At 42.3% G+C, this 23788-nt stretch overlaps 1 long non-coding RNA gene across 1 annotated transcript; it reads left to right on the forward strand.

Annotated features, from left to right (window-relative positions):
- The first annotated feature begins 609 nt into the window (after window positions 1–609).
- On the forward strand, window positions 610–6085 carry LOC117976827 (uncharacterized). The gene is made up of 3 exons (XR_004667591.3): window positions 610–734; window positions 1153–1252; window positions 3501–6085. It is a non-coding gene; the product is annotated as an uncharacterized LOC117976827 (long non-coding RNA).
- The last annotated feature ends 17703 nt before the right edge of the window (window positions 6086–23788 follow it).

The following is a 23788-nucleotide window of genomic DNA, read 5'->3' on the forward strand; positions in this document are numbered from 1 at the left end:
TTTTGTAGAGACAGGGTCTCACTATGTTGCCTAGCTGGTCCCAAACTCCTGGGCTCAAGCAATCCTCTCACTTCAGCCTCCCAAAGTGTTGGGATTACAGTCATGAGGCACCATGCCTGGCCCCTTAACAGACATTTAACATGATTTTCAGACAGTTCGTACCTCTTCATCTACAGCCAGGCTTAACAGAATTTCAATATAAAACTTTCTGTGAAGCTTAGAATAGGTGCAGGAAATGTTCAGAGTTCACATTCTAGTTCCCACTGAGAAAAGCATGTGCATCAATATGTTTCCCCACCCAAGCATACACTGGGGCCCACCTGGAAGTCATACAATTCTTTGGCCTTCTGGGCTGATTATCAAATGGTCTTCCTCTAAGGCCACTTAACAGCCAGTACTAAGGCACAGATGTTGCAGAACTTTGACAATAACCAGTCATTCTTTCTGAACAAAAAACAAATTTCTTTGCTTACGTGATAATATTTTAGAGTCTGCGTGAAAGTCTTACATTCAGAGAAACGCCACAGTTCTGGCACCAGGAATGAAGGCGCCATCTGGCCCCTCTTGGGCTCCTTGGCTTGAATTCCTGGGGTCATTGTTACACTCAGCATTCTCTAGGCGAAGGAGAACAATAAGAGGCAGGTAAAGCTGGAGCCCGTAACAGGAGGAAACGTGAGCATTGAAAACCCTCCCTTTGGATGAACTGACCACAGCTGGACAACGCCAGTGCCAGGGTATGTGGAAGGTGGGGACATCGGAAATCTGGTCATTGTCGTGCAGTAGGGGAACTGCAGTGTTTATATAAAGATTTCTCTGATTGTGTATGCTCTTGATGGATGATTCTTGGCCTATGTGGAAATTCTATGAGCTATATTTAAAGGGGCAACTCTTTTCCCAGTAGGGGAAGCAGAGAATACATTTCTGGGAGAAAGAAAGAGGCAGAAGGATATCTTTGGGAATAAATTGCTTTGCAGAAGCTAGGTCCTCAGGAACAGGGTTTCTACAAATAATTGATTTAGTGCCTCAGTAATTAGCTACTACAGAAAAAACTGCTATAGAGGATGGCATTCCACATCCCCCCCTTTCAGGTCTAGTTTTTAGGTGACACTCTATTTTCCTTGAACCCTGTAAACCCACCGTTTTCCTTGTCAGCCAGGGTTCCAAGCACTGCAGAGATGAAGCACCTTCTTCCAGGAGTTCCTGGAGTTCTCAGAAGCCAGAGTGGACTTGTTCCTCCGTTTTATTTGATGAGGTTTGTATGCTTTCCAGATCCTGCCTGAGTGGTTTCTGGTGTGGACTCAGGGGCAACAGGCAAAAGTAATAAAAAGCAGATTCTATCTGCTATTACTCTGGGGTAAGCAGCCACAGGATTAAAAGGACCCTGCTCATTCAAATGCCAGCCAGGGAATTGGGCACCATGGAGAGGTGCCACCCCTGCCACCTGATATGGCTACTTCTGGAATCAAAGAATTGGCAAAAAGAAAATTCCCTATCTGAGGAAGCCAGTTCTGTAACATGGGCCACAAATTAAACGTTTCTCAGCCTTGGTGGTCTAATTTTATTTAGGAGATCATATGTGCATTTCCTTCCTCCTTGCTCATTGACTGGGTTTATAAAACAATTGTCTCTATGCAGTCATCATCCCGGTGGGGCAGGGAGGGGAAGGCTTGCCACAGCTGTAGCAATAGTCAAGGCTGGTAAACAGGTCGGAAGAACAAAGAATGGGAATATATCTCTACGGAGCGTCCAGGATATGCGGGGCTAGCACTTCATGAGAGTGATGTCATTGAATCCTCAGCCAATCTCCCTCAAACCAGGCACAAATTCAAGGACACCCAGGAATAAGGACTGGGGATACAGAATTCCAGTTCCCTTTTTGGATGGAAAGAAAATATACACCTTTGCCAAATTTACTGTAAAAGTAGTGATCATTTCCTGAATTCTCAGAAATCTATAATGGAGCAGGAGGTATTTAGGAGGAAAAACCAAAATTTGCAGACGTTCATGCAAAAAACTTTCCTTAAGCCTTATTTTGTGGGTGTGGGTGAAAGTACGGTGTGTTACTCTGACAATGATGACTTTTCCTGCTATTTGCTGATAGTGCTTTAAAAGCAGAAAAGGATGGCAAATACTTGTAGAGCATGAACTGAAATAAAAATAATGCATCTTAAGTGTTTAGGACGTGCCCTGCACAACCCTGAGCATGTGACATTGCTAACTCATCTAACTTTCACAACAACCCTATGAGTTAAGTACTATCAGGAATCCTATTTTATAGAGGAGGACACTGAGGCATAGAGAAGATTATCCAGCCTCCAAAGCTCATAAGGCCAATAAGTGCAATAGCCAGGATTCAAACTCAGTCTGACTCGAGGGTAACTGCTCTTAATAACTACACTATTTCTTTTCTTTTTTTAAAATTATACTTTAGGTTCTAGGGTACATGTGCACAATGTGCAGGTTTGTTACATATGTATACATGTGCCATGTTGGTGTGCTGCACCCATTAATTCGTCATTTACATTAGGTATATCTCCTAATGCTATCCCTCCCCCCTCACCCTACCCCATGACAGGCCCTGGTGTGTGATGTTCCCCGTCCTGTGTCTAAGTGTTCTCATTGTTCAATTCCCACCTATGAGTGAGAACATGTGGTGTTTGGTTTTCTGTCCTTGTGACAGTTTGCTCAGAATGATGGTTTCCAGTTTCATCCATGTCGCTACAAAGGACATGAACTCATCCTTTTTTATGGCTGCATAGTATTCCATGGTGTATATGTGCCACATTTTCTTAATCCAGTCTATCATTGATGGACATTTGGGTTGGTTCCAAGTCTTTGCTATTGTGAACAGTGCTGCAATAACTTAAACAAATTTACAAGAAAAAAATCAAACAACCCCATCAAAAAATGGGTGAAGGATATGAACAGACACTTCTCAAAAGAAGACATTTATGCAGCCAACAGGCACATGAAAAAATGCTCATCATCACTGGCCATCAGAGAAATGCAAATCAAAACCACAATGAGGTACCATCTTATACCAGTTAGAATAGCGATCATTAAAAAGTCAGGAAACAACAGGTGCTGGAGAGGATGTGGAGAAATAGGAACACTTTTACACTGTTGGTGGGACTGTAAACTAGTTCAACCATTGTGGAAGACAGTGTGGTGATTCCTCAAAGATCTAGAACTAGAAATACCATTTGACCCAGCCATCCCATTACTGGGTATATACCCAAAGGATTACAAATCATGCTGCTATAAAGACAATAACTACACTATTTTGCCCCTGGACCTAAGGAATTACACCATAAAGAAATACAGAGCTCACTCTACAGGTCAAAGGGAATGAGCAAAGACAGATTCTGCCTGATTCACCTTCCCTTGTCAGGGCCAAGAAAACCTACAGTGACTGCTGTCAGCACCAGGTGACATGTGAGACATATGTCTAATTAAAACAAAACATATCTTTTAAACTCAGCACACAATTCTCTTCGCAGGTTCTAAATATAGCTGGGCAAGGCTTCGGATTTTAGTGGGAGATGGCCAGAGGCGAAGCAACTGATAAAAGTAGCTGAATAGGCAAGTGTGTGGTCTGCTTTCCATTTCTGTTGGAGTTCCTATTTTATTTATGTATTTATTTATTATGTATTATTTTCATTTTTTATTTTATTTATGTTCCTTATTTATTTATTTATTTATTCTCTATTTTTTGGCTTAACAACAGGAATGAGCTTGAAGATTTCCTTTTTGAAGGAATACGGGAGACACTCCTGAGGTCACGTATTTGATTAATGTTGAGATGTTTGCTCAGCCTCCCTTATCAAGGGGAGGGCACCTGCGTGGGGTGTGGAGCATACTTTGCAGATGCCAAGTGCTCAGCAGCACCCAACGGTGTCTCTCAAGACGTGATCCAGAGATAGAGGCTCATTCCCCCACCATGGCACCCCGACCCCGGGAGTCTGGGCCTGCCTGGGTGTGGGTGATAGGCAGCCAGCCACACAGAGGGACAGGCAAAGTGTTGCCAGAGCAATTTGAATGCATCCCCACTCCACCACCGTTGTAATATGGAATGATCTCCCCATCTTTCCTTCCTGAGCTGGGAGGTGGGTTCGAGTGAGCACAGCCGGATACCATGGTAGGGCATACTCAGAGAAGGCCGGTGGGGAGAGGCTGGATTTTTCATTTCTTTCTTGTCTTTCTTTTCTTTCTTGTCCTAGCTCTCCCTCTCTGAGCTAGGTGCAAGCTCCTGACGTAGGAAGTGATCCCTCCTTGCCACAGATAACCCATGTAGCCAGGTGCTGCCAAGCAGCTTCCACCTGGAGGAGGGCAGCTGCTCTGAGCATGACCAGTAGCTGTGGATGGCATCGTCGAGGCATCTGGAGGAAGCTGCAGCCCCACAAAGCCCCTGACCCCTCTGCCTTTCCCTCTGCTGGCTCCTCTTCCTCCCTCTTTCCCTGCTGTCCCCTGTAGAGAACTTTCTACCAGTCCACACACCAACCTAGGTGCAGCCCCCCTGCCTGACTCCCTCCCTGACTATCATAACCATGGCCAGCAGTATCTCCACATCTCTGCCCAGATCCCCCTGGGAAGGCTTATCCCAGGCCCCAGGTTTGGGGCAATGCCCAGTGGCATCGGATGGGGTCCCCCTTGAAAGGAAGCACAGAAAGACTGAGCCATCAACATAGTCCCCTCCATCACCTGCCACTGTCCCCAAAATCTCCCACACCGGAAGTGTTTAGATTGTCTAAGGACAATATTGTCTAGGGTTTGAGGACCACCCCACAGCAAAAACACTAGAAAGCTAGTTCCAAAATGCAAATCCCAGGCCATGCCCCTCACCTCCTGAGGCAGCATCCCTGGGTATAGATCTCAGAAATCTGCAGTTTTAATACAAAGGCCCCCTAAATTTAAAGAAACAGCCTGAATTCACATGGGCACACCTTACCTGAGCAGGCAATACAGTGACAAGGGTGGGAACAGAGGGGACGAGACCTGACACTGGGAAGGCCTGACAGAGGGAAGGAAGGAAAGCACTCAGGCTAAGGGCACTGGGAACCCCACTCTTCCCCCTAGGGAGTTGCAGTTCCCTGAGGGGCCTGAGGAGCCTCCTCCTGAAGCCCCAGCTATTCAAATTACACCTTTTCTTATTAGGACATCAGGAGGTGTTGCCCCTTAGCTTTCCATTCTAACCTCCTCAATGTAGGGCCTTGCTGGTGTCGAGGACAGAGCGGAGGCCTCAAGGGTATGTGCAGTCTAGGTGGCCTTGGTGGAGGGGCAGGATTCTACATTTGGGAGGGGACTTCTTGCTGAACTCCTTCCAGATGGGTCAACTGGGGTAGACTGAGGGAGTGGTGTGGGAGGTGGTAAAGAACCAAGTAGGGACTGGATGGATCCTGGGAGTTTACAGGGCTGCCTCAGAGACGGAGGGTGCCGAGAGAGAGGAGACCAGGGGGGCACCAACGCGATCCCTGCAGGCTATGAGTGTAGGATCAGAGAGAGTTAAGGGCCAGAAGCCCCTGTGTGTTTAGGACTGTGGCACCATGGGTGCATCCCCTGAGAAGCGAAGCTCAGGCAGGAGCAGCAGTGGGCAAAGAGCCTGGTGGTGCAGGTGCAGGCCCTGTAGAGGAGGCAGTGACAACACCCAGCCCAGGCCGGCTCTCTCCGCCTGTCCCCTGAGTCCCCTGGCACCTCTCCACATCTGCTCAGCCCTCCCAGTTAACCTAGCACTGGTAGATGGTTGATATGTTTGGATCTGTGCCCCCAAATCTCATGTTGAATTCTAATCCCCAGGGTTGGAGGTGGGGCCTGGTGGGAGGTGATTGGATCATGGGGGTGAATCCTTCATGAATGGCTTAGCTTTATCCCCTTAAAGCTGTTCTTGTGATAGTGAGGGAATTCTTGCAATATCTGGTTGTTTAAAAGTGTGTAGCACTTCCCCCCGACACTCTTTTGTTCCTATTCCAACTGTGTGAAGTGCTCACTCCCCCTTTGCCTTCTGCTATGACTGTTAAGTTTCCTGAGGCCTTCCCAGAAGCTGAGCAGGTGTCAGCATCATGCTTTCTGTATAGCCTGAGGAACCATAAGCCAATTAAACCTCTTTTCTTTAAAAACTACCCAGTCTGAGATATTTCTTTTCTGTTCTTTGAGACAGGGTCTGGCTCTGTCACCCAGGCTGGAGCGTAGCTGCATCTCTGCCTCCAGAGTTCAAGTGATCCTCCCACCTCAGCCTCACAAGTCACTGGGACCACAGGCACGTGCCACCACACCCAGCTAATGTTTGCATTCTTTGCAGAGACAGGGTTTCACCATGTTGCACAGGCTGGTCTCAAACTCCTGATCTCATGCGATTCTCCTGTCTTGGCCTCCCAAAGTGCTGGGATTACAGGTTTGAGCCACTGCACCCATCCTAGGTATTTCTCTATAGCAATGCAAGACAAACTAATACGAAGGTGAATCCATCTGCAGATCCAGACTCCACAGGAAGCCAGCAAGTGTGATTGCGGGCTCTGCTGCATTTCAGGGGTGGTTCTATATTTGGCACGTGCATGCTTTCCTCAGCCTAGCATATTAGCCTGCTGGGGCTACTATAACAAAATACCACAAACTGAGTGTCTTAATACAACTGAAATGCATTCTCTCATACTTCTAGTGGCCAAAGTCCAAGATCAAAGTTTTGGCAGGGTTGGCTCCTTCTGGACACTCAGAGGGAGAGTCTGCCCTGTGTCTCTCCCCTGGCTTCTCCTGGTTGCTGGCAACCCTTGGCATTTTTTGCTTATAAATGCATCCCTCTTATCGCAGCCTGTACTGTCACGTGACTTTCTTCCCTGTGCATCTGTCTCTTGTCCTCTTCTTCTAAGGACAGCAGTCATATTGGATTAAGGGCCCAGCCACTCCAGTATGACCTCCTCTTAACTTGATGGCATTCAAAGCCACCAAGTTTGGAAACAAGGTCACATTACCAGGGACCGGAGGCTAGGACTTGAAGATACCTTTTGGGAGGAGACACCTGCAACGTTTGGATTGGAGAAGACTCAGTGACCTTCTGGGATGTCGTTTACCCTCCCCGGGCTGCAGCTTCCTTGTTTGTAGAGGAAGAGGTTAAATTAAACAATCTCTTCCAGGTCTCATGGTCTTCGAATCTGTTTTCTCCTCTGCTGTTTTCTCAGCTTCCTTCTCCCGATGGAAATAGGGGGCCAGTGTATTTCCCCTGCCTCCCGTCCCTCTCAGCCCTGCTTTCAAGTCTTAGAGCTGGCAAGGGCTTTGTGCAATATTCCAGGTCCTACCCTCAATTTCTGGTGGAACAACAGAATAAGCGGTCTCTGCATGCACACAAATCCCTTCAGCTCCGTCTGGGCCCAGCGGCAGCTGACCAACCAGCCCATCACACACCTTTCTGCAGGCCCCTTCCCCGCCCAGCCTCTTTCTCTACTCTTTTTGTTTATTTTTATTCCCCAGTCTCTCATCTCTTACCTACACAGTCAAGTTTCCAGCCTCTCTTTCCGCCCACTGTTCAGCCATCAGTCAGCCTAAACATTCTACTTTCTGCCTTTCTCCCCACAAGCAACTTTGTTTGCAGAGAACCCACAGAGTTTGACATGTTGTCTGCAGACTCTCTGTCCACAGGCTGCAGGTGTAGTGGAGCCCGCTCCACACTGAGACAGAGGCCCAGGTTTTTACCAGGCTGTGCTGCTGCCAGCCTGATGTGACTACCCATCCCACCCCCTTCGATACCTGTGCCTCAGTTTCTCCCATGGATAATGGAGTGGGACTCAATGGGAGTAACAGACTCCAAGAACATGAATGGGGGTGAGCAGGGACAACCAAACACGTCCTCTGCCCATCTCATGTCCGACCCACTCACCTCCCAAGTAACAGGCACAACTTCACCAAATCTGTGGCCCCCCAACTGGGTGGATAAGGCCAGGACTTGCTTCGGATTTGCACAGCACATCCCCCCAGCATTGGAATAAAAGCTGCTCAGGATGGCCCTCGAGATAAGGTTTTCAGAGCTCTAGGGATCCAGACCCAAAACTGCGGGACCTCTGAGGAAGCACAGGTTCCTGCACTGAAGGCAGAGCACTGGCCATCTATTTTGACTCTAAATATTTGGAGGAATTCTGCGAGCTGTTTTGTAAGCTGCACTGAGGTAATGCTGTGTCATGGAAACCAGTGCAGGCAAGATTTCTAGGGAGAGGCAGTGTTTACCCTTGTTACATGGACTAGAGGTCAGCAAAAGCGGAAGCCCCTCAAGAGCGTGCGCAGAGCTGCAGAGGTAAGCTGGCAGGTCCCAACCAGTCTCCAGCAAATTTGGCCATGAAATGTGGAATCCCTGGGACCTCCGTTTTTCTTGGCCATGTCCCTTGCTGGGCACCTATATGCGTGATCTTATTTCAGCTTCATGATTCTTGCAGGCATCATTATCAATGTTTTTGTTGCTGTTTTAACTGGCGGGGTGGGCGGGGAGAGAGGGGAAATCACGTTCCCAGAGACATATAGCTAAAGAGAAAGTGAAGATTTGAGCCTGACACCAGCCATGCTTTTCCTGACATTCCTGGCAGTGTGAAAGGAAGGACAGCAATATGGTTTTCTTGAAGGGGTAACAAGTTTCAGCAAATAATTTTGCTTATATCTTACGAGAGAGGCATGGATGTTTGCTGGGAGGGAAAGGAGCTAGTAGCAAGTGGAAGAGGAAAGACTCCAAAATCAAGAGGAGGGCTCTTCTCTCCCAGAGTTGAGGGGGGAAGGATGGGAGGGAGGTAAAGGTCAGAAATCTCTCTTTATTTGGAATGGTTTGCACAGCGGCTCACAATAGGAGCTTCCCTCTGCCTCAGACAGGCCTCTTCTCTGACAGGTGTAATGCAGTGATGTTTTCCTTTGGCTTCCTTGCTGAGTCATGACTAGATTTGCCTGGGAAAGCTCAGATATTACTGATTCAGTGTTCATTCCTTTTTCCTCCTTACCACCAGCCTTCAACACTCCATATGATGCCTTCAATAGGAAGGGAGGAAGATTAATAACATGGAAACAGAGAGAATCACCTGGACCAATTTTGGTATTAAAAAACCTGGAAAAAGCATTACATGTTTGTCTTTAATTTTTCTGCCCTCAGAGTGAATCTTGGTCATCGTTACAGAACTGTAGAGCTCCAAGATGATACCTTTTATTTCTAAGGATCCTGCATGCAGTATGAGAAGCTGGCTGACGTTGCTAGCTCCACTTCAAAGGTAAAGAAACCGAGTCAGGCAGAGAGAGCACCAGATCTGTCTGAGCTCAGTGGAGGCGAACAATCAGAGACTCGACTGAATAACAGCCTCAGAAAAAGGATGCAGTTTAGTCTTCCAGCTACGGGCTAAGGTGTCTTATTTTTTCTAGAGTAATAAAAATCAGAATTTTAAAGTATATTCCCTTACTTACCCTGGAGGGCTCAAGAACTCTTTCTTCTTGCTTTTTATGACTCTGATTTTACCTGTAGAAGTAAATGGCACTATAAATCCCCAACAGCTTCCTACCTGCTGTTCTTCCCTAGTGAGGCTTGAAGTGATTACTAGATATGGTTTCAGGCTCTGCAAAATGATAGGAAACTTAGGGAGTTTGCTTTCTTCTCAGATTTACCAGGAAGAGAGGGTAATTTAAATGGCATTTCATTATCTCAAAAGAGATGACAATAAATATATTCTTCTGTTACTGAGAACAGACAAGTAATTTCTATTCTTGGAGATCTTTCCATGGGAATTAGAGTAAAACTTCCAAGTTCAAACATGTTGCCTTTCCTTATTAGAAAATCTTGTACTAAATTGTCACTCTTTAAAACCAGTCACAGTTGAAACTCATCTCTTCCTTAACAATGGGTGGAGGTAGAGAGGAGAGGAATTCAGAACCCTACAGACCCTAATGCCCATGAAGCCCCCCTCATGCTTGACCACTTTAGAGGCTGTCTCCCCACTACCAGATGGGAAGAAACTGGTTGACAATCTGCAAGTTGTCTTAAAGAGGACAGCACCTGCTCCAGGCCCCAAGTTATTAAGAAGTACACGTTAAACCAGAATCTCATTACGGCTGTCAGAATTATAATGATTGACAGCTGGAAAATCTTATCATGCATTTCCGCAGGATTGCAGCAAAGCTTTGATTAGCATTTAGGCATTCATATTTGCAGAAGCAGCATTTTTATTTGCTCTTAAATAATTTTTTATAACACTCAGACCCAGCACTGAAATGCTATAGTGTACTGATGAGGAGGCTGGTGCCACACAAAACCAAGATGGGCTTTGTTTTGTTTCTCCTCAATATTATCCTGGCTAGCATGACCCTGGTTTCCCATTTCTTGGATAAAGAAGGAGCTGAACAGAAGTTATTCAGCTTGTGATTTGCGCCAGGAGATGACACAGACTTGCTCTTGACCTCTAAAAAGCACTTCCAAATTCTCAAGTGTAATAGAAATGAACAGCACAGAGGATGGTTTTAAGATAAATAAATCAAAGTGCCATCTTAATTTACAACCAAGAAGGGGCATGTCTATACATTAGACTAAATAAAACCCCATGGTTACAAGAAAATTAGCATATGGCCAGTAAAGGTATTTTCATATAATCTCGGCTTAATATTTAAAGTCATTGGTAACTAATGGTGAAAAATGAGATTTTTTTCCCCAAAACTACTCCTACTGGCAGAGAATATGGTACTATTGTATCATAAAGGCTATGAGCTCCGCTTATTGCCATAGTTTTTGGAAATAGTAATTGTGTTGGTTTTTAGCTATTGCTTCCCAGATCCAAATCCACTATTCCATACTGTGCTTTATGATTCTGGCATTGGGATGCCATAAATGTCATTTCTCCTTTTTCTATGCTGCTAACTGATATAGAGAGTTTTATTTTCCTGATGCCTATTGCAAATAAAGAGATTTTTAAAATCCAATATTTGGAGTGTTTTATTCCCACCAAAACTCTTCCAAATGGGGCATTTTATGGAAATGTGATGTTTGATGAAGCTTCTAGGATCAGGGACCAAACACTGAGTAGATGAGAATGCAGCAGCTCCCTCTGGGAAAGACCTGTTCATTCTACTAATCTCATGATAGGTAGGTAATTGCAGAAAACTATTGCAAATCTCCAAGACTGCAGAAGACTATCTATTGCCTGAAATACCCTGGAAGTAAGTGGCACCACTGGGAGCTGTGGTGCTTGCAAGGCCCTGAGGTATCTCTCTGATGGTCTTAAACAACAGGGCATGATTGCTCAACTTCCCCTCAAAAGCACCACATACCAGAGCCCTAGACACCATTCCTACCCAGAGGCTGGGGCAGTGAAAGAAGTCCTGGTGGATCAAATGGCCGAGGAGATATGGCCCATTGGGAGCATCAAATCTCATCTCTAAGTCCCTGAGCTGAATTTGATATTTTCCATGTTAGCAATTTTTAATATATTGACATTCACGATGGGCAACTCCTGAGACTTTCTCGTGAAATTCCACTATTCATAAATACTATTGATAATTGGCAGGCCACTATAGGATTTTCCCTGTAAAATAAAGGAGAACATGTGGAACCAGAGCCACACTAAGATGCAGATGCTAGTAAGCCACTCTGAATGTACGTGACCAACCTCCACTCCCCAGACTCTTAGGGCCAGAGATTCAGATCATGTCTCAGAAAATTAAACTCTTAAGTTGTGGCTCTTCAAGGTCATTTGCTAGTAGTGTCCAGGAATAGTCTAGCAAATAGTCAAAGCCAGGAAAATTAAGTCTACAAATGCCAAGGGTCTAGTCTGTATATTTACATTGGTTGGTCTATTTTGATTAAAATCTAGTAACTAAAGCTCATATAAAGTGAGAATGGAGCATGATGCATTGAAAATAGAATGAAATTTGGAGTTAAGTTTTACATATAAGTCATTGGGCATAGCATTTGGCCTCCCTAAGTCTTTGTTTCTTCACCAGTAATGTAGAGCCAAGAAATATCTACTTCTCCGTATTGTTGTGAGGATAAATGCAACATTTTATGATGAAGCACTCTACCACAAGGAGAATTTCAGATCCCAGGAACCACTTTAGAGCTCTTGATAAGCCCCAAGATAACATAGTGCCTGGCATATAACAGATTTTTAATAAATGTTTGTTGAATGAATGAATAAATGAATGAATGAATTCCATGATATTGAAAAGTCTGACAGCATTGTTGTGTTATAAGAGAGTTTATGTAGATCTTAAAAGAGCCCATGTCAAAGGAGAAGCAACCTAGACACTGAAAGGATTTGGACAATTTAAAGTCTGAGATTGTATTGTAATTCATTTAAATATGCTCTTTCTTCTGCAAAGCTTTAAGGACTTTCCAGGAATTATATCATTAATCATGAATCCTTTTGATAAGAAAAAAACATACCAGGTACAGCAGCTGCATGGCAGCTGAAGAAGCTGAAGAACAGCCTTCTTACCTTGATTGGCCATCCTGGACCCTGAGCCTTGTGGTGCTCAGAGATCGGCTGTTTCCAGAAATTAGGGATAAAGAATGGCAAAACGTGTCTTTTGGCTATAAATAACCTAACCACATTTCCACTGGCAGGCCATATTCTTATTTCTTCTTCCCTCTTCTGGAGAACAGAAATGGATGTTATCCAATGACTCTTGGTTATACAGTTTGGCTGTGTCCCCACCCAAATCTCATCTCCAATTGTAATCTGAATTGTAATCCCCACATGCTGAGGGAGGGACCTGAGTTTAGGTGATTGGATCATGGGGGTGGTTTCCCCCAAGCTGTTCTCCTGATAGTGAGTTCCTACAAGATCTGGTTGTTTGATAAGTGTCAGGCACTTCCCCCTTCTCTCTCTCTCCCTCTTTCTGTCTCCCCCACCTGCTGCCATGTAAGACGTGCCTGCTTGCCCTTTGCCTTCTGCCATGATTGTAAGTTTCCTGAGGCCTCCCCATCCAGGCAGAACTGTGAGTCAGTTAAACCTCTTTCCTTTATAAATGACCCAGTCTCAGATATTCTTTATGACAGTGTTAAAACAGACTAATACACTTGGTATGGTATAGCCTGATAGTAAAATTTGCTCAGTAAATATCACTGGAGGCTCTGGATTCTCTGTAAAGCAGCTTCAGTATTGAGACAAAATAGGGCAGGGAGATCATTTGACCAATACCACTCAATCCTCTTATTAACATCCATGGTCTCAGAGCTGTGTGTCTAATGAAAACAAGACCCCACTGCTTAGATTGCTACTAGGGAAAGTGATAAGGTGGGCTTGTTGCTGACTACCCCCTCTCCCCACCAGCTCTATTTCACTACCACTGTGAATCCGTTACAGGCCAGATGAATTGGCCAAACACTATCAGTGAGAATGTCATTGCTTCCAGGAATCCCAAGATGCTTTTTATGTTGCTTAGAGCACTGGGCATTTCACTTAAATATTAGGCAAAGCTGTAAATAAAAATGCCTGTTTATATGTGACATTATTCCTTCTGAATTTCCTAACTAAAAGAACAAGAATGACGACACCACTAAGTCCCTCACAGCAGCTTTATAAAGGGCAATACAGTACCACTGCCAGCCAGAGATACTCAGGAGCATGAAATGTCACATCAAGGTGATTTCTTATTGGAAATAAAAAGTAGTAAGTAACCTGTGAAAAACTGCAGAAAAAGAGTCACATTTTTTTCTGACCAGTCAGAATGCAATCAGGGATGTGAAAAATAATAGTTTTGGGTTATATCCTGTAATCATGAGAGATTCTGCCAATGTTCAATGATTCCTAATAATACATGAAATTATTAGGGACCATTAGGTGTGGCTGAATGTATGTTTGTAAAGCACATTACAATGAATTGTCTAGATACCTGTCCTTCCCACTCGGCCATGAGCTCCTGGAGGGCCTCACATATAGGAGATGCAGGAAGAATGAAAGGAAGGAAAGAAAGAAAAATTTAAGTAACTGCTGCAAGGGGCACAGTAGAGAAGTCCCTGGAAATCTTCATAGGAGCCCCTCTCCTGAGAATATAAAGGGCCATCTGACAGATGGAAGAAGAGGATTCTGGGAGGCGTAGAGGGGAGCAATGGGAGGCACATTATCAAAGGTAGCTACCTCTTTGGAAAAGAAGCTCAGAAATTTACACAGGCAGAGGCAATAGAAGACCAAAAATATATATTTATGTTTAACTAACATCTGCTGCACCATCTTTTCAGGGCTTGCCCATTGATAACCAATTCCCCTGGATTTTCTGGATCTGGACACTTCTCTCAGCAATTAGGCAGAGCAGTGACTGGAATCACCGGAGGGTGCCATGGAATCCCAGATCTGCCGTTTGCTAACTGTTGGCATTTCCTTGAACTTCCTTTCTTCAACTGAAAATAAAAATGATGATAACTCCCTGGGGATACTATTAATATTAAGTTTCCAAGGAAGTAACTGTTATAGTTTGTGGCACTCAGGCACTCAATTAAAAAAAAACACTATTGAATATGTGCTATATTATAGCAACCTCCTACTGCTATGGGCTGACAGCTGTCAGATTCTGTAACACACTTGGGGTGAGTGGGAAGATGGGTGGCCCAGAAGTGTTAAAAAATAGGAATTATTATAATAGAATACTTATTAAAATACCCATGTAGCACCATAGTTATCACTCAACAGGTATTATTGTAACTTCCTCAATTACAATAAATGATTATTGTCAACTACAACTTTTTAGGATCACAGAATGGGTGACTCAATGGAGCAAAAAAATCCATGGGCACACAAAAGCTCTGTCTCTCCTATAATAATTCAGACCCAAATCTCACCAGTTTCATCTAGAATGAGCAAATAAAAGAAATATGCATAAGAAGACTCTCTCATCAATAAGTTCATTACTTAATTAAATTAACTCAAAGACCTGTTTAGAAGCACTGGGAAAGTGCAGCAAGGATCTGATGAAATAATGGGAGAATAATTATGTTGAAAGCAATAAGAAGCAGTGGGTATACTGGAACTCACATGGGTACTGGAGAGCTGGAAAGGTGGGCTCCTAGTCAAGCCTTGCTCTTACTGGTTGTGTGACTGTAGGCAAGTTCCTCAACCTCACCAAGACTCAGTTTTTAATCTCTGTAGAATGGGCTCATTAATGCATACCCTGCAAAGCTGCAGGGAGAATTAAATAAAATGAGGCCCATCAAGTCCCTGGCTCATAAGTATTTGTTTTTCCTCCTCTTCAATTCCTCTTATAAGAATATATCATGTTTATACCATATCATCAATGATTAGCTTATTCCATTCATTAAAATATGGGCTAAAAATATGTATTCTTACTTAGGGACAATGTATATTACTATACAGCAGGTAATTCATCCAAGAGAATTAAAGAGATCTGGCAATGGTCTCAACTGCCCTTCTATGACACAAGCTTCTGGTGGGCAAGGAGCGTGTCTTACTCATCTTTATACCCCCTAAGGTTTCTAACACAGTGCTGGTCACATAGCAGGCTCGACAAGTGTTTGTGGACACTGATCCATTTGTCTCAAAATATTCACACGTTCTGTTCTATTAGTTCTGCAGGGCATTTCCAAAGTATATCATGGAGACCCTCAATATTTATAAGACATACTATGTTCAGTTATTCCCGCCTTGAGTTTTTCAACCCTTGGGTTTCCAAAAGGATCTATGGAATTGAGAAATTTGAGAACCATGATGTCATTTACTTATTCTTTTCATGTTTTATGTCCTCCCAGTTGAGCAAGGCGTGAGTGGAGCCACCAGAAGTGTGATAGGATCCTAGATCTGCCATTTGTTATCTGTAATGTAGACAAGAAGCATCATTTCCTCAAACCTAGATTATTATGATGATGTTATCCAAACTTACTGAATCTAAACAAAAGAGCTGGATCTATTATCCCAGGGATAATTGTAGTAGTTTCTCCTTCTAATTGTATTAAGCTTCACAGAGCCATTTGTAACTATAAATGGAAAAGGTAGTGACTACAAGTATCTGAAATGTTCCCTCCAACTCAACTCACAGAAGAATACTTTTTTATTCTTGCTAGCTTTCCCAGACTTCTAAAATCCCCTGTACTACAGATTTATTCTCTTGGGGTTAAGGCATCGCCCGTCTGCCATCCTCTCATTTAATGTCAACCATCAGCTTCTTTGCTTATGAATTTAAAAATAAAAGGTTGGTTCCTCAAAAGATTAAACATAAAATTACCATATGATCCAGCAATTCCACGCTTAGGCATATACCCAAATAATTGAAAGCAAGGATGCATAAAGATACCCTTACACTAATGTTTATAGCAGCATTACTCACGGTAGTCAAAATGTGGAAGCAACTCAAGTGTCCATTGACAAACAAATGAATAAACAAACGGGTGTAGACATACAATGGAATATTACTCGTTCATAAAAAGAAACTCTGATACGTGCTACAATGCAGATGAACCTGGAAAACATTATATTAAGTGAAATAAACCAAATGCAAAAAGACAAATATTTTATGATCCCACTTATATGAGATACATAGAATAGTCAAATTCATAGACAGAATGCAGAATGCTGTTGCCAGGGGCTAGGAGCAGGGGGGAATGGGGAGTTACTGTTTAGTGGGTACAGAGTTGAGAAGATGAAAAAGTTCTGGAAATCGTGGTGATGGTTGCAACACATTGTAAATGCGTTTCATGCCACTGAATTGTATACTTTTAAATGGTTAAAACAGTAAATTTTCTATTATGTATATTTTACCAATGAAAAAAACAACAGGGGCTGGTCATGAGAACCCCCTAGAAAGTTGTATTCTAACTTTCTAGATAATTTATATATGGAAATTGCTCTTATGATGAAATTATTTTTGGTTGATTGGCTACAATGATTAATTTTCAAATCCTAATAGGAAAATAAAAGCAATGAATTTACTCACCAAGTTCACCTCAACCTTAAAAGGGAGGGGTGAGAAATGAAGTCAGATGACCGAGACACTGATTCTTATCCTCAGAAACCACAGCTGTCACAGAGCGCTTTAATTTATTCATTGATTGGCTGTGAAAACCACAGCTAAATGTCTGAGGTGCAACTTCTCACCCAGAAAGTTCAATTACATCATGTGAAGAAAAGTGAAGCAATTTTTTCTATTGAGGGGATGATGGCAAGGGGAATCTGTTTTAAAATGAATTTTGGAGCGTAAGCAGAATGTGAGGAGTGAAACTCAGACTGAAAAACTGAGAATGCCAGTGAACAACCACCTCATATCTGGAGGATGAAGGGGTTGTTTTATTTTGAAGGAAGTTTCAGCAGACAATAGGAATGAGATCCAAGGAATTCAACTAACCATGGAACCTGAGGTTTTACTGCCTGGATAATGCAGGCAACTGGCTGCTTGGGAGACTTAACACTGAATATTTCACAAATCCCATTTCAAAACATGTGTGTTAAGGTCACAATTTTGTGAAATGTCACATCTTCACTTCTTAGCACAAAGTTAAGAAGAGGTGGTTATTGGAAATAAAATGGGCCATAAATGGAAAGGAAAGTGAAAATTGCAGACTTCTGCCAATGTTTCGTACAGAATACAGCCTGTCCAAAGGAAAAAATATTTGCAATGTTTCTCGTTAACACAGTGTATCAGAAATCTCTGCTTCTTGCTGAATTCTTATGCCCTAAATCACCTCTGCTAAGCTGGTTCCATTCCGACTCACTACTGGTTTTCTTCTCAATGAGTAATGTTAATTGGCCTCCTCTGAAAGTAAGGGGGATGGCTGCATTGATGAACAGCCTTAACTGTGGAGCACAGCCTCCCAGGACAGCCAGAAGAATTTGTAGTCTGTGCATTTGCAGCGTCAGCTGGGTTTTGCCTGGGCCTGACTCCTCCACTTCACACAGGGCCATGTAAACAGCCTCACTCGCCATCACTCACCTTGAAAGTTTCCCACAGCCCATTTTTGTATGTCCACCTCCTCGATCACAGACCATGCTGCAGTCCATTTGTTTTTTTCCACAGATTCTCTCCTTTTGGAGGCTGCACATATATTTTTGGACAGAAATGGCTCCATTTTCCTTATTATTGTTTTCTCTCTCTCGGCAACTTTTGCAATGGCTGCAGTGACAATGTTTATCTCGGGCCTCCCTGTTCATAAAAAGAGGCCCCCATTCCAGCCTGCTAAAAGCAGAACCAAATCTCAACTTTCCCCACCTGATTTAGCCTTTTACGAGTTTTGGAACACAAGTTTGGAGTAAAAGAGAGTTGGGGCCAGGTGCAGTGACTCACGCCTGTAATCCCAGCATCCTGGGAGGCCAAGGTGGGCCAATCATTTAAGGTCAGAGGTTCGAGACCAGCCTGGCCAACATGGCAAAACCCCATCTCCACTAAAAATACAAAATAAATTAGCCAGGTGTGGTGGTGCATGCCTGTAATCTCAGCTACTTGGGAGGCTGAGGCAGGAGAATCACTTAAACCTGGGAGACAGAGGTTTCAGTGAGCTGAGATCTTGCCACTGGACTCCAGCCTGGGCAACAAGCAAGACCCTGTCTCAAAAAAAAAAAAAAAAGAGTTATTTGGCTTCCCATTCCATCGTTTACTACTTGCCTCTGTCAAGTTCTTTAAACTCGCTATGCTTCAATATCCCTTTCCTATGAGATTAGTAAGACCTATCTCAAATAATTGTTGTAAGAATGTAATAAAATGGCATATGTCAAACTGCCAAAACCAGCTTAATATCTAAATGGTAGTTCAACCTCCTTATCAGTGGAGGCCTGTCGGTACATTGCTTGCCTTAGCAATTATATGAAAGATTTTGTTATCATTTGGTTTTCCATTTTGTTTCATTTTTAGTTGTTTAATTAAAGCCTTACATATCTCAAAAATATGTGTATGTATAAGGTATGAAGAATAACAACACAATGACTCATTAACCAGTTTAAGGACAAGAGAGTAACTATTACCTGTGAAGCATCTTGAGTCCCCTCATTTCATCCCCTCTCTCAGATAAACAATTATTTTTAATTTGAGGATCAACTCCCTTGCTCCTTTGTTTATACTTTTAACTTCATATTTGTATTCCTGTGCACTATGACTATATTAGCAATTTAAAATATTACATAATTGTAATCATACTGTGAGTAGTCATCTGAAATTTGCTTTATTCATTCAGTATTAAGTGTCATCCGCATTGCTGTGTGCAACTGTGATTCATTTGTTGCCACTGCTTTATAGTATTCTATCACATGAATATACCACAATTTCTTTAACCTTTCTACTGTCAGTGGAAATGGTATTTTCTCCCAGATTTTTGCTCTTACAGGGCTGTTATGAACAGTGTTACATGGGTCTTCCACTACACACACACACACACACACACACACACACACACACACACACAAATTTCTCCAAGGGATATCCTCAGAATGGAATGCCTAGATTATTGGATATGCATCTTTTCAAATTCACTCTAAATATTGCTAATTATTTTCTAAGTAGTTATAAGAATTCACAAATCCACAAACTGTATACAAGCAGTATATGTTCGAGTTGTCCCACATTCTCATCAAAATTTAACCTTTGTCTTATCTAAGAGATCTTACAACAAGTTCATAAAAATATTTTCCTACTTTGTCTTCTAAAAGTTTAATGATTTTGTCTTCTACCTGTAAGTGTTTACTCCACACAAAATGGATTGTTAGGTAGTGTGCATATATTTACGGGGTACATGAGATATTTTGATTCAGGTATACAATGCATAATAGTCACGCCAGGGTAAATGGGGTATCCATCACCTCAAGCACTTATCCTTTCTTTGTGTTGCAAACAATCCAATTATACTCTTTTAGTTATTCTAAAATGTACAATAAATTATTGTCGACTGTAGTCACTCTGTTGTACTATCAAATACTAGATTTTATCCATTCTATCTAATTATATTGTTGTCATTGTCATAATTCTTGATACGTTTCTGGGAGAGCAAAGCACTCGACTTGTTCTTTGGCAGTGTGTCAGCTATTCTTGGTCCTCTGCTCTTTGCCATAAATCACCAAATCAGCTCATCTAGTTGAAACAAAAAAAAAATCCAAAACTTGTTGTTTTATGTAGAATTGCAATGTCAAAACATAAATTTGGGAAGAATTGACTTCTTTGCTAACTTGTTCTTTTCCTCTCATTTAACAGTAAATTCTTCACTAACTGGCATCTTCTTAAATGTGTTTCAATCATTTAATAATTTTGTCCATAAAGATCTTGCTCTTCCTTTAAGAATTTTCTTCCTGGGGACTTCACATATTTATACTGCTATCATAAATGATATCCTTTATTAAATTATATTTTCTCAATGTTTATGGCTGATGTATAAAAATCTGTTAAGTTTTTGTATGTTGATTTTGTATCAGGCAATCTTTCTAAGCTCCAATTAATTATAATAATTTATTATAGATTATTTTTGGGTTTTCAATATATGTAACCATAACATCTGCATAAAAAGAAAATTGTGTCGTTTCAAAATAGTGGTCTGGCTAGGGCCTCCACCATTGTTTTCTTCCTGATTTAAAGGGAATACAACTGTTGCTATTGTTCATAGACACTGTGTTTGTAAATTTACCTACTTGCTGAAACTTTTTCATGACCCAAAAATCAATACCCACAGCACTTTTGGGATCATTTGTGGACCTGGAAGCGTGCAGAGCAAGGGAAACATTTGAGTCATCTGACACACGAGTTCCCAGCTGAAGATGAACAAGGCCACACTCTGCCTTCCTGTTCAGCTCTGGTATGGTAACCAAGTGATATGGTTTGGCTGTGTCCCCACCCAAATCTCATCTTGAATTGTAGCTCCTATAATCCCCAAGTTCCTGGGGGGTACCCAGTGGGATGTAATTGAATCATGGGGGCAGGTATTTCCCATGCTGTTTTCATGATAGTGAATAAGTCTCAGGAGATCTGATGGTTTTCTAACGGGCAGTTCCCCTGCACACACTCTATTACCTGCCACCATGTAAGACATGCCCTTGCTCCTCCTTCATGTTCCACCATGATTGTGAGGCCTCCCCAGCCATGTGGAGCTGTGAGTCCATTAGACCTCTTTTTCTTTATAAATTACCGAGTTTTGGGTATTTCTTCATAGCAGTGTAAAAATGGACTGATACACCAAGGGTCCTCCTCGAGTTCTGCTTAGCGCTGCATTTTTGGGTTTTTTGTTAGTGATTCTGCTGCTTAAAACGTTCCCCCACACGTGGTGCTGAAACACTGTCTGGTGTTCTCAGTGCAAGATACTGGGATGTGCCTCATGGAGAAAATACATGTGTTAGAGAAGCCTGGTTCAGGCTCACTTTTCTCTTTCTATTTCTGTGTAAATTATATTTTCACAGGAACATGTCTATTTTATCTAAGTTTTCAATAGAGTATAATAAAGTTTTTCATTATATTTTCTTTTTTTTTTTTTTTTTGAGATGGAGTCTCACTCTGTTGCCCAGGCCTGCATGCAGTGATGCGATCTCGGCTAACTGCAGACTCCGCCTCCCTGGTTCAAGCAATTCTCCTCCCTCAGCCTCCCAAGTAGAGTAGCTGGGACTACAGGTGCACACCACCATGCCCAGCTAATTTTTGTATTTTTAGTAGAGTTGGGGTTTCACCATGTTGGCCAGGCTGGTCTTGAACTCCTGACCTCAGATGATCCGCCTGCCTCATCCTCCCAAAGTGCTGGGATTACAAGAGTGAGTTACTGCGCCCGGCCATATTTTCTGATTGATTGATTGATTGATTGATTGATTGATTGAAACAGGGTTTTGCTTTGTTGCCCAGGTTGGAGTGCAATGATGCGATCTCTGCAGCCATGACCTTCTGGGCTCAAGCTATCCTCTCGCCTCAGCCTCACACGTAGCTGGGACCGCTGGCACGTGCCACCACGCCCGGCTAATTTTTGTATTTTTCCGGCTAATTTTTGTATTTTTTGTAGAGACGGGGTTCCGCCACGTTGCCCAAGCTTATTTCCATGTATTTTAAATCTTTAAAGCATCCATCATGAGGTCTCCTTTCGTATTGCTAGCATTGTACTTGTGCCTATCTCATCTAACCTCCATCAATGTGGTGAGAGACCTTTTGGATTGTCTAATGAAGAACCCAGGAGCTCAATTTACCTGGCAAGGCATGTAGCAGCGAATGAGCTGCTACTTTCTCAGTGCATGTTGCTATACCCCACCTCAGCTTCCCAGAGTACCTGGGCTCCTTCTCCAGTGGCCCAAATCCCACTTCTCCCAAGGTCAATGGATGCCAACTGCTGCTGTTCTCATATGACTCGTCATGCAGACTGCCCGCCCCTAAGTCCTCTATTTCCTGCACACTCAGTGTTTTTCTTACACTTGCAGTTACAAGACCCTAGAATAGCAGAGGTTCAGTATCTCCAGCCCAAGCATCACATGATGTGCCAATTGCCTTCATCTCCCTGGCCATAACCAGTATTTCCAGCGGGTTTTCAATGATAACTCCTTTATAATCTTCTCTATTGTACGTTTTCTACTTTACTGGCGTATACTCTTCTCTTTATCTTTTCCTTTCCTCTACTTTATTAGGGATTTATTCTGTTGATCTTTTCCTAATTCTTAGATTAGACACCCAGCTTATTAATTTTAGGTCTTTCTTCTAATAGAAGTGTTTAAAACTAAATCTTTCCCTCCAAGTAACATGTTAAATGTATGACACAAGTTTTGATGTGTGGTATTATTGCCATTCAATTCTATGGATTTTCTTTTTTCAGTCAGCTGATCTTAAAATAAACAGATGATCCTGGGCTGTCTACATATGCCCAATCACAAGGTCTTTAAAAGTGGAAGCGGGAGGTGGACGAAGAGAACCAGAGAGATGGCAGCATGGGAAAGATTCAACCTGGCGTTGCTGTCTCTGAAGGAGGAGGAAGTGGGCAGGAACAGTGGAATGTGGGCAGCCTCTGGTCGCTGGAAAAGGCAAGGAAATGGATTCTCTCCCAGAACCTCCAGAAAGGCACACAGACCTGCCAGTGTCCTGAGTTTAGTTCATTTTGGACTTTTGACCTTCAGAGATAATGAATTTGTGTTGTTGTAAGCCACTGAATTTGTGATAATGTGTTACAGCAATCATAAGAAACTAAAATACCATCTTATTTGCTGCTCTGTTTTGTCTGCCTGTTTCTTTCTCTCTGCTTTCTTGCTTTTCTTTTGAATGACAGTGTTTTAATCATTCCATTTTCTTCTGTTAGTTTGGAAGTTCTATATTCATTTAAATTCTTTTAGTGATTGCCAAAGACGTCTAAATTTATCTAAAGTCTAGATTGTTCACTGTCTTTACACTTCTAAGAATAATATAAGGAACTTAAAACCACCATCTATCTATTGCCTTTCTCCTGAATTGTGTGCTACTGTTGAGCATTATTTCAGTTTTATTCTAACCCCTAAAATTAAGCATTCTGGTTTTTCTTCTATATAATTAATAATTGTTTAATCTACCCAAATATTAACAATTTGCTTTCTATTCCTTATTATACTTCAGATCTCTTCCATATAAGATAAGATATATGCTTCCATATAAGATCCTTCCATGTAAGATCACTTTCCTATTGGCTAAAGTAAATTTCTTAGAACTTCCTTTAGCCAAGGACCATTGTGGCAAACTCAGATGGTGTTTTTTTGGTTTGGGTTTTGTTTTTGTTTTTGTTTAAAATGTTTTGTTTTGTCTTTGTTCTTCTTTTTCTATTTACAACTTTATTAGAGTGTAATTTAAGTACAACAAATTGTACATGTGTAAGGTGTACCATTCCATGAACTTAACAGATACAAAAACGCATGGAACCACCATCACAATGAAGACACAGAAC

This window comes from Pan paniscus, chromosome 17 (genome assembly GCF_029289425.2).
Source record: "Pan paniscus chromosome 17, NHGRI_mPanPan1-v2.0_pri, whole genome shotgun sequence".
Taxonomy (NCBI): domain Eukaryota; kingdom Metazoa; phylum Chordata; class Mammalia; order Primates; family Hominidae; genus Pan; species Pan paniscus.